The 15772-nt window shown below is 39.4% G+C and overlaps 1 pseudogene; it reads left to right on the top strand.

Annotated features, from left to right (window-relative positions):
• Positions 1-14266: 14266 nt before the first annotated feature.
• LOC126077237 (39S ribosomal protein L19, mitochondrial-like) lies at positions 14267-15133 on the top strand (annotated as a pseudogene).
• Positions 15134-15772: the final 639 nt, after the last annotated feature.

Genomic DNA, 15772 nt, shown 5'->3' with positions numbered 1-15772 from the left:
CAACAGATTTGCCCAATGCAATACGTCTTTTGATTTCTTGTCTGCTGCTTCCATGGCTGTTGATTGTGGATCCAAGTAAAATGAAATCCTTGACAACTTCAATCTTTTTCCGTTTATCACGATGTTGCTCATTGGTCCAGTGGTGAGGATTTTTGTTTTCTTTATACTGAGGTATAATCCATATTGAAGGCTGCCTTCTTTGGTCATCATCAGTAAGTGCTTCAAGTTCTCTTCACTTTCTACAAGCAAGGTTGTGTCATCTGCATACCACAGGTAGTTAATGAGTCTTCCTTCAATCCTGATGCCCCGTTCTTTTTCATATAGTCCAGTTTCTCGGGTTATTTGCTCAGCATACAGATTGAATAAGTACGGTGAAAGGACACAACCCTGACGCACACTTTTCCTGACTTTAAACCACACAGTATCTCCTTGCTCTTTCCTAACAACTGCTTCTTGATCTATGTACAGGGTCCTCATGAGCACAATTAAATGTCCTGGAATTTCCATTCTTCTCAATGTGATCCATAATTTGTTATGATCCACACAGTCAAATGCTTTTGCATCGTTAAAGAAACACAGGTAAAAATCTTTCTAGTATTCTCTGCTTTCAGCCAGGATCCACCTGACATCAGCAATGAAATTCCTGGCTCCACGTCCGCTTCTGAATCCAGCCTGAATTTCTGGTAGTTCCCTGTCAATATACTGCTGCAGCCACTTTTGAATGATCTTCAGCAGAATTTTACTTGCCTGTGATATTAACGATATTGTTCGATAATGTCCACATTTGGTTGAATCACCTTTCTTGGAAATGGCCACAAATATGGATCTCTTCCAGTCAGTTGGCCAGGTAGCTGTCTTTCAAATTTCTTGGCATAGATGAGTGAGTCCTCCCAGTGCTGCATATGTTTGTTGAAATATCTTGATTTATATTTCATCAGTTCCTGGAGCCTTGTTTTTCCCCAAAGCCTTCAGTGCAGCTTGGACTTCTTCCTACAATACCATCAGTTCCTGATCATATTCTACCTTTTGAAATGGTTGAACATCGACCAATTCTTTTTGATATAATGACTCTGTATATTCTTTCCATCTTCTTCTGATATTTCCTGCTTCATTTAATATTTTCCCCATAGACTCCTTCAGTATTGCAACTCAAGTCTTGAATTTTTTCTTCAGTTCTTTCAGCTTTAGAAATGCCCAGCATGCTCTTCCCTTTTGGTTTTCTAACATATCATTATAATATTTTACTTTGTCTTCTTGAACTGCCCTTTGAAATCTTCTGTTCAGTTCTTTTACTCCATCATTTCTTCCTTTCACTTTAGCTGTTTGACGATCAAGAGCAAGTTTCAGAGTCTCTTCTGACATCTATTGTGGTCTTTTCTTTCTTGCCTGTCTTTTTAATGACTGCTTGTTTTCTTCATGTATGATGTCATTCCACAACTTGCCTGGTCTTCCATCATTTGTGTTCAATGCGTAAAATCTATTCTTGAGATGGTCTCAAAATTCAGGTGGGATATACTCAAGGTTGTCCTTTGGCTCTTGTGGACTTCTTCTAATTTTCTTCAGTTTCAACTTGAACTTGCATATGAGCAATTAATGGTCTGTTCCACAGTCGGCCCCTGGCCTTGTTCTGATTGATGATATTGAGTTTTTCCATCGTCTCTTTCCACAGATGTAGTTGATATGATTCCTGTGTATTCCATCTGGCAAGGTCCATGTGTGTATATATATATATAGAGAGAGAGAGAGAGAGAGTCACGGTTTATGTTGGTGAAAAAAGCGTATTTGCAACGAAGAAGTTGTTGGTCTTGGAAAATTCTATCATGCGATCTCCAGCATCGTTTCTATCACTAACGCCATATTTTCCAACTACCGATCCTTCTTCTTTGTTCCCAACTTTCCCATTCTATTCACCAGTAATTATCAATGCATCCTGATTGCATGTTTGATCAATTTCAGAGTGCAGAAGCTGGTAAAAATCTTCAGTTTTCATCTTTGGCCTTAGTGATTGGTGCATAACTTTGAATAATGGTCATATTAAGTGGCCTTCCTTGTAGGTATATGGATATTATCCTATCACTGACATCATTGTTCTTCAGGATAGATCTTAAAATATTCTTCTTGACCAATGAATGCAACGTCATTCTTCTTCAAGTTGTCATTGCCAGCATAGTAGGACATACGATTTTCTGATCCAAAATGGCCAATACCAGTCCATTTCAGCTCGCTAATGCCCAGGATATAGATCTTTATGTGTTCCATTTAATTTTTGATGATTTCCAATTTTCCTACATTCATGCTTTGTACATTCTACCTTCCAATTTTTAATGGATGTTTGCAGCTGTTTATTCTCATTTTGAAGGGTCACCTTCTGGCACTGTATCAGACAACATTCCACTGCTATTCATAAGGTTTCCACTGGCCAATTTTTTAAGAAGTAGAAAGTCAGGTCCTTCTTCCTAGTCTGTCTTAGTCTGAAACCTATCCACCATGGCTGACTGTGCTGGTATTTGAATACCGGTGGCATAGTTTCCAGCATCACTGCAACAGGCAAGCCACCACAGTACAACAAACTAGCAGACAAGTGGTGTTCAAATGGTTTAGGGTTTAGGATTCCAACATACATATTTTCAGTACACAATTCAATCTATAACACTCCGTTATTAAAAGAAAAAAAATACAGGATATTATGCTAACTCTTTTATAGAATTGTATTTATAATACTGTTACGTATGATTATTATATGGTAATATTGTTCAAAATATGATTGTTTATAGTTCGTGTTGCCATATAAGCAAATAAAAATACAGAACACCCAGTTAAGCAATAAATATCTTTTTAGTACAAGTATGTTTCAAATATTGCATGGGCCTACTTATACCAAAACTTACTGGTTATCTGAAATTCAAATTTAACTGACTTGTATTTTTTCTTACAGCCCTGTCTATAGTATTATTGTTTATCTCCATGTTAGAGATGAGAAAATCAAAGACTGGCGTAGAGCTATTAAAGGAAAAGCAACATGCTTTAAAGGTACAACACTTATTGGTTTTTGCTAGTTGCAACCAGAGTAACATAATATTACTCTTCTAGTCATGTTGAAACTTTATTATGAGAAAAAGGCTGTAGTTTCATAACCCCTCTGCCCACCTGAGCTCTCCCAGGGCGAAGAGAGTTCACAGCTCACTGACCGCTTCCCAGCACAAGGGCCTTTTCTCTGTCTCTTTTCTCTCTGCCTGAGATTTCTCTTCAGGACCTCAGACCTTGCCAACCTGCACTCAGAGGCAACCTGAAAGAGCCAGGAAGTTAACACCTCTGGAAACAATGCACATCCAATGAGAGAAAGAAATGGGTAGAAAAATGTCCCAGACTCTCCAACTTTCTAGAAGATCCAGAGCAGAAGTGAGCCCAATGGTCCACCGAGATAATCTGCACATTAACACCCTCTCTTCTCTTCTCACCTGTCTCACTCCCCCACTTCCTCGATTGTGTCATTTGGGTGCAATAGCCAAATATACCATCTCTGCTCAAATCCTTGTTCCAAAGACTTTGTTTGGAGGGGCCCAAACCAAGACATTAGTCTAGTATATAAATTGATGGGGATGAAGAAGGCTATTTTCCAGCTGACAATTCTACTACATTAAAACCGTGAAAAGTCAAAAGAAATGCATTGTTCTTTTTATGAGGAAGCTTATAGGAAACCAGCCTCAGATCAACAGAGAAAGCAATAAAGCTGGCCAACTAGAAATAGAATATTGGGAGTTTAGGTTCAAAGTAATGGCAATTGAGAGAAAATAAGGGTCACAGTTAGCAGTCTTCTTTCCCTCAACTCTTGTGTTTTCCTTACCACTTTCTTCCCTAGGCCACAAACACCCGCTACCCTATCTCCTCCAGTGATTTTCCTTTATTATAACAGACTCAATCTTTAGTTTCAATGAAATATTAATGTGTTCTCCTGGAAGGGCAGCCCAAACTTTCATACTTTGTTTGAATTATGTAGCTGTTTTCTTCAGGCCAGTGTAGCACTACAGCTCTCTCTGAACAACCTCTTCATTCCTCCTCGAGGAAAGCAGTTAATGTGCCTTCCAATTTCATGGAGCTATTACTTTTATTGACATTTATCCTGGAAGCCAAAGAAAGTTACATGATCTCACTAATGGCACAGTCACCCTGTGATATTGTGTAGGGCATAAATATTCATTAGAACCAAGCCTTGTCTCTTCCAGAAAGTTGACTAGATCGGGTCAATAAGAATTCATGCTGGAAAATGTGTTCATCTGAACCAAATAATAAATCCATTTGTCATAATGATTAACACGGAAAAAAAGGAGAAAAATGTTTTCATTTTTATCAGACTTTTATTTGTTTATAGTTTATCCTAACAATCAGCCACATAATTTATTTGTATAAGAATTACCAAGAAAACACAGTTCCATTCAGAAGAAAATTTATGCTTTTTTTCTAATTTATAATCCATTAAGCTTCTTGATAAACCCCTATCACTTGGAAAATCTTTATCACTTGGAAATTCCTATCCTCTTATAAACAGTTTGAGGAGAAACGGTTTCTGTATTTAAAATTTTCCAGTTTTCCAAAGATGCTAAGATCATATTTATCTCTAATAGTGCTTTTCATGTGATGCTGAAATGCCCTATTAAAAGCATTTCTGTAGCATTGCAACATTTCATTAATAAAATGTTGTCGAAAACTATCAGCTTTCAAATAAACAAACAAAAAAAAAGTTCTATTTGGAGCATGTATACATTTACACTGTGACATTTAAAAATTTTTTTTTGTTCCTTAAGTATCACTAGTTATATACTTCAATAACTTCCCTGCTTCAAGAAGCCAAGTGTATATCTGATAATAATGAACCCTGAATAATGTCATTTAAAATGATTCTGTATTTTTATCATTAGGTACATACCTATCCATAACCAAACACTTTTGAGAATCTGAAATGTGTTTAAAGATTTTTGAGGCAAACTTAAGTCTATTTCAAGATAAAATACATACTTGGGAGGAGTAAAGATATTCAGCTGATTTTTAAGAGGGCTACAATTTCTAAGCTTAGAATATATAAAACCAAGACTTATAACTAGTGAATGCAGAATGAAATGGATACTGCCCAGAGAAATAGGAATAATTCCTAAATGAGAGATATTTATTATCCATATTAATGGTTCTAGAATTTCCCTTTCTCTTTTCACTTTATAGCATCTTAGTTTCACCACCTCCAAAGGAAGTTTTAGGGGACTGTCTTGTCTCCATCTCCTGCAGAATATGTGAGTAATTTTCTGGAAGGGAATTGACAAGACTGATTTCAGCCCCATTCACTTAAACTGTATCTGCTAACTATTATTGTTTACGTCACATCACATCAGCTGGAAGATGAAATCTGAGTGTTTAGGTGACAAAAAAATCACCTACATTTTCTGCACCCTAGGGTATACGAAGGAGCCTGTTGGTGCAATAATTAAGTGCATGGCTGCTAACCGAAAGATCGGTAGTTCTAACTCACTCAGTGGATCTATGGAAGAAAGACCTGGTGATCTGCTACTATAAAGATTACAGCCTAGAAAACCCTATGGGACCGTTCTACTCTGTCGTATGGGGTCACTATGAATCAAAATCAACTCAACAGCACACAACAACAACAACACAGTATACAAGATGCTTATATGTTAGTGTGGATCATAAATAACCCACTAGGTACATAGTATTCATGACACTGTAAAGGCTGCTTAATTTTTTTCCCAGTCCAATCAATGAATCAGTGAGATATTCTTAGATCATACGGATACTCCAGTGCACTTGGGAATTTTGCCCTTTCTTCCAAGTCATTAGTGGTCTGCCTTTCTACTCATTGTTACATGTACAGCACAGCCATAATTAGGCTGGCCCCAATTAGCCACCTGACAACTAAATTACCATTAGCACTAGCAGAAGACATAAAATTACGGAGGTTGTTGCATGGGATAGGGGACAGAGGAAGGGCCATATACAGATTTCCTGGGAAGAGCCAATGCAAGGAAGACTAAAAGATAACCCCCCCCTTTTTTTTTTTTGAAAGCTCACAGAGAAAAGGAAGTTGCAGCCCAGAAAAGAGAGAAAAAAAAAAAAAAAAAGCCTCTCACAAAGGAAAATGATGAATTTTCTCCCCAGCTATATTTAGAACTGAGAAAGAGGGCCTTTTCATCCCATGATGTGTTGGATCTGGCTTGTACAGGCTTAGGAAAGCCAATTAAACCCATCTCTTCCCAACCCACATTCAATGACATTACATTGGTAGCTGGAAATCAGTCATGGTGGGAATATTTATACCATGGAAATGGTTAAATGCTACAAACCACATCTTTTTTCCCCAGGGAGCTGGTTCTTACACATGTACCAATACACCACATGTTTTGTTAAAGACATTACTTCATGAATTAACTACCTAAGGACATGTTGGAAGGGTGCCTGGCACAGGTGTGAGGTACACAGTACTCTGGCAGACAACAGTCCTTAAGCAGTTTTCACATGGGTTGGTTACCAATGATGAGGGATTCATCAAGTGAAAGCTTTAACCATGTCATCATTTTTACTTTCTTGGTGCTATCTATTCAAAAAATGTATTTCATTTATCAGAATTCACACTACTGCTTCCACAATAACTATGCTTGACAACAGCAAAGCAGTCATTTGAAATGTATAATGTCAAAGGCCCATTTTTTTAAAACAAATTATAAATAACCACCTGTTTTGGCAAAGTATCAACTGGCTTACTTGGGACATGTCATCAGGAAAGACTACTCACTACAAAAGAACATCATGTTTGGAAAAGCAGAGGGTTAGAAAAAAATGAGGGAAATCCTCAATGAGATGGAGTGACACAATAGCCCCAACAATGGAATCAAACATAGCAATGATCATAAAGATTGCACAGAATCAGGCAATGTTTCATTTCTTTCCATATAAGGTTGCCAAAAGTTCGAGCTAACTCTGTGGCAACCAAAAGTGACAACATAGTAGACCAAGGTAGAATGTATTCTGCTCACTTTCATGTACACTTTTTGTTTTTCCCCTTAAAGAATGTTTTGCCTTCTTTCTCTTGCAGACCTGAGAAGCTTGTAAAAAATTGTGGATGGCACGATTGCATTCGGTAACATTAGAGAAATGTTCAGAAGCCGTGAATAGACTGAATATTGGCACCCTGAGCATTAACTATGCATCTGTCAGTTTGTTGTACTGTGGAGACTTGTGTATTGCTGTGATGCTGGAAGTTTTACCACCAGTATTCAAATACCACCAGGGTTGCCTATGGTGGACAGGTTTCAGCTGAGCTTCCAGACTACGGCAGCCTAGGAAGGAGGACTTGGCAGTCTACTTCTGAAAAGAATTAGCCAGTGAAAACCTTATGAACAGCAGCAGAACGCTGCCCGATATAGTGCCAGAAGATGAGCCCTCAGGTTGAAAGGCCCTCAAATTACAACCAGGGAAGAACTGCCTCCTCAAATTAGAGTCGACGTTAATGACATGGATGGAGTCAAGTTTTCAGGACCTTCATTTGCTGATGTGGCATGACTCAAAATGAGAAGAAACAGCTGCAAAAACATCCATTAATAATTGGAATGTGGAATATACGAAGTATGAATCTAGGAAAATTGGCAGTTGTCAAAAACAAAATGGAACACATAAAGATCAATATCCTAGGCATTAGTGAGCTGAAATGGACTGGTATTGGTCATTTTGAACTGGACAATCATATGGTCTACTATGCCGGGAACAACAACTTGCATTCATTGCCAAAAAGAATATTTCAAATCTATCCTGAAGTACAACACTCTCAGTGATAGGATAATATCCATACACCTACAAGGAAGACCACTTAATACAAATATTACTCAAATTTACACACCAACCATTAAGGCCAATGACGAAGAAATTGAAAATTTTTACCAACTTCTACAGTCTGAAATTGATCAAACATGAAATCAGGATGCACTGATAATTATTAGTGGTTCGAATGCAAAAGCTGGAAACAAAGAAGAAGGATTGGTAGTTGGAAAATACGGCCTTGATGATAGAAATGATGCCTGAGATCGTATAACTTAATTTTGCAAGACCAACGACTTCTTCATTCCAAATACCTTTTTTCATCAAAATAGATGGCGACTATATACATGGACCTTGCCACATGGAATACAAAGGAATCAAATCAACTACATCTGTGGAAAGAGAGGATGGAAAACCTCCATATAATCAGACAGGACAAGGCCAGGGGCTGACTGAGGATCAGACCAGCAATTGCTATTATGCAAGTTCAAGTTGAAACTGAAGAAAATTAGAACAAGTCCACAAGAGCCAAAGTACAACTTTGAGTATACCCCACCAGAATACAGAGACCATCTCAAGAATAGATTTGACACATTGAACACAAAGGACTGAAGACCAGACGAGTGGTGGTATGACATCAAAGACATCACACATGAAGAAAGCAAGAGGTCATTAAAAAGAAAAGAGAGAAAGAAAAGACCTAAATGGATGTCAGAAGAGACTCCGAAACTTGCCCTTGAACATCAAGTAGCTAAAGCAAAAGGAAAAAATTGTGAAATAAAAAAGCTGAACTGAAGATTTCAAAGGGCAGCTTGAGAAGACAAAGTAAAGTATTATGATGACATGTGCAAAGACTTGGAGATAGAAAACCAGAAAGGAAAAACAAGCTCAGTATTTCTCAAGCTGAAAGAACTGAAGAAAAAATTCAAGCCTTGAGTTGCAATACTGAAAGATTCTACAGGTAAAATAAACGACACAGGAAGCATCAAAAGAAGATGGAAGGAATACAGAGTCACTGTATCAAAAAGAATTGGTCAACATTCAACCATTTCAGGAGGTAACATATGATCAGGAACCAATGATACTGAAGGAAGAAATCCAAACTGCACTGAAGGCACTGGCAAAAAACAAGGTTCCAGGAATTGATGGAATACTCATTGAGATGTTTCAACAAACAGAGGCAGCACTAAAAGTGCTCACTCTTCTATGCCAAGAAGTTTGGAAGACAGCTACCTGGCCAACCGACTGAAAGAGATCAATATTTATGCCTATTTCCCAGAAGGGTAATCCAACCAATGCCGAAATTATAGAACAATATCATTAATATCACATGCAAGCAAAATCTTGCTGAAGATCATTCAAAAGCAGCTGCAGCAATAGAGTGACAGAGAACTGCCAGAAATTCAAGCCAGATTTAGAAGAAGACATGGAACCAGGGATATCATTGCTGATGTCAGATGGATCCTGGCTGAAAGCAGAGAATACTAGAAAGGTGTTTACCTGTGTTTTATTGACTATGCTAAGGCATTCGATTCTGTGGATCATAGCAAATTATGGATAACATTGTGGAGAATGGGAATTCCAGAGCACTTAATTGTGCTCATGAGGAATCTGTACACGGATCAAAAGGCAGTCATTCAAATAGAATAAGGGGATACCGCAGGGTTTAAAGTCAGGAAAAGTGTGTGTCAGGGTTTTATTCTTTCACCATACCTATTCAATCGGTATGCTGAGCAAATATTTCAAGAAGCTGAACTATATGAAGAAGAACAGGGCCTCAGGATTGGAGGAAGGCTCACTAACAACCTGCATTGTGCAGATAGCACAACTTTGCTTGCTGAAAGTGAAAAGGACTCGAAGCACTTACTGATGAAGACAAAAGACCACAGCCTTCAGTACAGATTACACCTCAACATAAAGAAAACAAAAATCCTTACAACTGGACCAAAAAGCAACATCATGATAGATGAAGAAAAGATTGAGGTTGTCAAGGATTTCATTTTACTTGGATCCACAATCAACACTCATGGAAGCAGCAGCCAAAAAATCAAAAGACGCATTGCACTGGGCAAATCAGTTGCAAGAGATCTCTTTAAAGTGTTTAAAAGCAAAGATGTCCCCTGGAGGACTAAGGTGCATCTGACCCAAGCCATGGTGTTTTCAATGGCCTCATATGCACATGAAAGATGGACAACGAATAAGGAAGACCCAAGAAAACTTGACACCTTTGAATTGTGGTGTTGGCAAAAAATATTAAATATACCATGGACTGCCAAAAGAACAAACAAGTCTGTCTTGGAAGAAATACAGCCAGAATGCTCCTTAGAAGCAAGGATGTTGAGACTATGTCTCACGTACTTTGAACATGTTATCAGGAAGGATCAGTCCCTGGAGAAGTATATCATGCTTGGTAAAATAGAGGGTCAGTGAAAAAAAGGAAGCCCCTCAACCAGACGAATTGGCACAGTGGCTGCAACAATGGACTCAAGCATAGTAACAATTGTGAAGATGCCACAGGACCAGACAGTGTTTGATTCTGTTGTGTATTGGGTTGCTATTAGTTGGAACCAACTCAAGGGCACCTAATGACAACAACAACAGCATTAACTGACACAAATATCTACCCAGTGAAATTTAGTTTTGACTTATAGAAACAGGAATCATTTGTCCAGAGAAAAACTCACAGCACATGGCCTGACTTATAAATCAGAGATATCATGGGAAACTAAAGATGTGTGGCACTGTACCCACATGTTGCTGTTGTTAGGTGCCATCAACTCAGTTCTGACTCATATTTGACCCCATGTACAACAGAATGAAACACTGCTTGGTCCTGCACCATCCTCACAATCATTGCAATGTTTGAGCCCATTGTTGTAGCCACTATGTCAATCCACCTCCTTGAACGTCTTCCCCTTTTTAGCTGACCCTCTACTTTACCAAGCATGATGTCCTTCTCTAGGGACTAGACCCTCCTGACAACATTTCCAAAGTACATGAGATGAAGTCTCGCCATCCACTCTTCTAAGGAGCATTCTGGCTGTACTTCTTCCAAGACAGATTTGTTCATTCCTCTGGAAGACCGTGGTATTCGGTATTCTTTGCCAACGCCATAATTCAGATGAGATCAGGAGCATTCAGGGTTGTATGGCCATAGACTACCAACACTATAATTTAATGCATCAATTCTTCTTTGGTCTTCCTTATTCATTGTCCAACTTTCACACAGATGTGAGGCAACTGAAAATACCATGGCTTGGGTCAGGGACATCTTAGTCCTTAAAGTGACATCTTTGCTTTTTAACACTTTAAAGAGGTCTTTTTTTTTTTTTTTTTAGCAGCAGATTTTCCCAATGCGATATGTCGTTTGATTTCTTGACTGCTGCTTCTGTGGGCACTGATTGTGGATCCACGTAAAATGAAATCCTTGACAACCTCGATGTTTTCTCCATTTATCACTCTGCTTATTGGTCCAGTTATGAGTATGTTTTCTCTATGTTGAGGTATAATCCATACTGAAGGCTGCGGTCTTTGATCTTTATCAGTAAGTGCTTCAAGTCCTCTTCACTTTCACCAGTGTTGTGTCATCTGCATGACGCAGGTTGTTAATAAGTCTCCCTCCAATCTTGATGCCTTGCTCTTCTTCATAGACTTCAGCTTCTTGGATTATTTGCTCAGTACAGATTGAATAAGTATGGTGAAAGAATACAACCCTGAAGTACACCTTTCCTGATTTTAAGGCATGCATTATCCCCTTGTTCTGTTTGAACAACCACCTCTTGGTCTGTGCACCTGACTTATAAATTGGAGATATCATGGGAAACTACAGATGTCTGGCACTATACCCACAAAAAAATACCCTAAAAAAAAAAAAAAAAATGCTCATGAACATCTTCGAACTTGGTTGTACAAGTCCACTCTGAATAGATCTATCTAGTTTCTTATACGTGACACTACTGTTCCACAAAATGATTTTGAAAAATTTTTTAATATACTCTGTTAGTTCTAGGGACATGTAAGCTCTTTGCTATCTCAGAGCCTCGGTATTTGCTATTCCCTCTGACTGGAACACTATTCCCTTGGCTTTTCTCGTGACTGCAGCCTTCTAACCCTCAGGTCTCAGCTTAAATGCTTCCTTTCCAGAGAAGCTCAACAGCCTCCTAGGAAGCATCCTACTCTCACACACCCCATTGTTCTTAATCACTGTGTTATAAATTGAATTGTGTCCCCCCAAAATATGCATTGGGATTCTTACCCCTACACAGGTGAATGTGATCCCATTTGGGAGTAGGGTTTTCTTTGTTATGTTTTGAGGCCATGTCAGTGTAAGGTGTCTTAAGCCAATCACTTGTGAGATATAAAAGAACAGATTAGGCATATAGAGAAGCAAGCACAAAAGGAAGCACAAAAAAGATACACACCATATGAAGATCACCAAGGAACCCAGGAACAGAAACTATAAAAAGACAAGGAACTTCACTCAGAGCCAACAGAGAGAGAAAGCCTCCTCCTAGAGCTGGTGCTCTGAAGTCAGACTTTTAGCCTCCTAAACTGTAAGAAAATAAATTCTGTCCATTACAGTCACCCAATTGTGGTATTTCTGTCATAGCAGTACTAGATAACTAAGACACACAGTTCCCTGTTTACTTCTTCATAGCAATAAACTGAATTTGATATAAAAATGAATAAAATGTATACTTTTGAAATACATATTTCAATTCTGCCCAAAGGTTTATTTAGAATGAGGCTTGAGCCAATATAGCCACAAAAGCAATTAGTCAAAGCTTCATATACTGATGTGTTAAGACAGGGCTGACATCCACCCTGCATATATCACAACAGCTGGACAGTTTGTTAAAATGTTGAAATATGCCTGTACTGATTAGTAAACAACTGTTGCCCTGAGCCCCATCCCTGTAGTTTCTATTACTTAGGTTTCCCCAGATTTCCCAGGGAACCCTGTTAAAACTCCCTTTGATCCATAACTAAGAGTTAATGCTTGGACAAATGGGAACCTTGGGAACCTGATCCAAACTTCAAGGCCTGTACCCTTTCAGACTGATGGTTTCCAGTACCTTTCAGCTCCTCAAAGTCTTTCCATCTGGACCTTCTTTTTGGTTCTTCCTCCTGAGGACCACTGAGGATCATCCTGTGACCCACCCACTCCTGGGCCTACACCCAAGACACTTATGCATAATTCCTAGAGCCTGGAAGTCCACCGGAAACCTTGGTGGCATAGTGGTTAAAGTGCTACAGCTGTTAACCAAGAGGTCAGCAGTTCAAATCCACCAGGTACTCCTTGGAAACTCTGTGGAGCAGTTCTACTCTGTCCTATAGGGTCGCTATGAGTCGGAATCGACTCAACGGCACTGGGCGGGAAGCCCACAAGCTCATCAGACAGCCCTTTTCAGCAGCCAACAATCCCGCCCCCATCAACAATCCAGTACTCTTCCTGTGTGTGCTCCCCACTAAAGCAGTGCAGATGCACTCATGGGTCCATGGCCCTTCCAACAGCCCAGCACAGCGTCAGGCAAACACTTGCCTGTATACATCCAATAGTATAGACACTACCCCAGGGTTAAGTCACAGTAGCCTCATGGGGGACACATCTGTCCAGCAGATATGAATCATAAATTAGCAGATAATTTAGTTCCCCTTCTCTAACCCAGAAAACCAGTTGCAATCAAGTTGATTATGATTTATATTGACTCCATGTGTTCCAGAGTAGAACTGCACTCCATAGGGCTTTCACTGACTATGACTTCTCTGGAGTAGATTTCCAGGCCTTTCTTCTGAGGCACCACTGGGTGGATTCAAACCACTAAGCTTACAGCTAGTAGCCAAGAGCTTAACTGTATGTGGCACCAAGGGAGTCATTCTCTAACCCAGAGGAAGCTACTAATCAGAGTAAGAAACTGCCCTTTGGTAGACCTTAGCTTATTTATAAAGGAAGCCCTAGGTTCAGAACTTCTTATTTTTCCAAGCCCAGTACTTTGTAACATGTTGTGTTGTAATAATATTTTTACTAACGTGCTTCCCCTCCCAGACAATAAACTCCTTGAGGACAAGGGTTGGGGCTTTTATTTCAGTATTCATGAAATCTCATAAAAAACCTGGCAAAGAGGAGGAACATGTTTGATGAATGAATAAATGAACATCGCCGGCCTTAGTCAAAATAAGCTGCCAATTTTGGAGGACTCAGGGTGCAAATTTTGAGATCTCACAACTTCATTTCTGCAGAACAAGGAAGGCAAAAATTGACTGATAAATATTTTCAATTATTATTACACTGCACTCAGACTCTCATTTGCTGATGTGGCATGACTCAAAATGAAAAGAAAAAAGCTCCAAACATCCACTAGTAATCAGAAGATGAAATATATGAGGTATGAATCTAGGAAAATTGGAAGCTAACAAAAATGAAATGGTAGTCTCCACCGGAGGAGCAGACATGGCAGCCTGCATTGCAGTGGGCTGTGGGGCCGCGGTGGGCCTGGCCCGGAGCTTCAGAACCGCCAGGGTACTGCTCCCTGCACCAGCCTCTGCTGTTTACCGCGCCCACGTGGGGCCGGGACGGCCGCAGAGTACTAGGCCTTTGCGGCCCGGCAGTTCCAGCCACCGCCCAAACCCGTCATCGTGGACAAGCGCCAGGTCCCGCGCCAGGAGAGGAGGTTCTTGAGTCCTGAATTCATTCCTCCAAGAGGAAGAACAAATCCTCTGAAATTTCAAATAGAAAGTAGAAAGGAGGAAGGTACTACACATTCCAGAGTTCTATGTCAGAAGCATACTTCGTGTTACTACAGCAGACCCTTATGCCGGTGGAAAAATCAGCCAGTTTCTGGGGATTTGCATCCAGAGATCAGAAAAAGGACTTGGAGCTACCTTTATCCTTAGGAATACTATTGAAGGACAAGGTGTTGAGATTTGCTTTCAACTTTATAATCCCCGAATTCAGGAGATCCAAGTGGTCAAATCAGAGAAACGGCTGGATGACAGCTTGCTGTACTTAAGAGATGCCCTTCCTGAATACAGCACTTTTGATAGGAACATGGAGCCAGTAGCACATGAATCTGACCAAGAAGTTCCTGTGAATCAGCTGAAAGTAAAAATGAAGCCTAAGCCCTGGTCCAAACGCTGGGAACGTCCAAAATTTAATGTGAAAGGAATCCAGTTTGATCTTTATTTAACTGAAGAGCAAATAAAAGAAGCTCAGAAGTGGGGTCAGCCTTGGCTTGAGTTTGATATGATGAGGGAATATGACACTTCACAAACTGAAGCTGCAATATGGGATGAAATCGAAGCATCGAATAAGTCCTGATTCTGCGAATCAGTTTGGTGACTCAAAAGATACACTGACTCTTCAGAAGATGTATTTAGAGGCCAATTTAATTTCATTTATAAGAACACAGTCATTAAATCAGTAAGCATTTCGAAAAAAAAAAAAAATGAAATGGGATACTTAAAGATCAATGTCCCAGGCATTCGTGAGCTGAAATGGACTGGTATTGGCCATTTTGGAGCACACAATCATATTTGTGGTCTACTATGCTGGGAATGGCAAATTGAAGACGAATAGTATCACAAACATTGTCAAAAAGAACATTTCAAGGTCTATCCTGGAGAACAGTGCTATCAATGATAGGATAATATCCATATACCAACAAGAAGACAGTTAATACAACTATTATTTAAATTTACACACCAACCACTAATGCCAAAGATGAAAAAATTTAAAACAATTACCAATTTCTGCAGTCTGAAATTAATCAAACATGCAATCAAAGTGCATTGATATCACAGGTAATTGAAATGTGAAAGGTGGAAACAAAGAAGGATCGGTAGATGGAAAATATGGCCTTGGTTGACAAAGACTGAATAAGAATAAGGCCTTGGACACCCTTTTAGCTCAGTAATGAAGTCACCCTCAAGGTTCACCCTTCAGCCAAAGACTAGACAG

The sequence above is a fragment of the Elephas maximus genome, chromosome 5 (assembly GCF_024166365.1).
Source record: "Elephas maximus indicus isolate mEleMax1 chromosome 5, mEleMax1 primary haplotype, whole genome shotgun sequence".
In the NCBI taxonomy this organism is placed as follows: Eukaryota; Metazoa; Chordata; class Mammalia; order Proboscidea; family Elephantidae; genus Elephas; species Elephas maximus.
The sequence above is the reverse complement of the archived record's forward strand: the minus strand, read 5'-3'. Positions and strand labels throughout refer to the sequence as shown.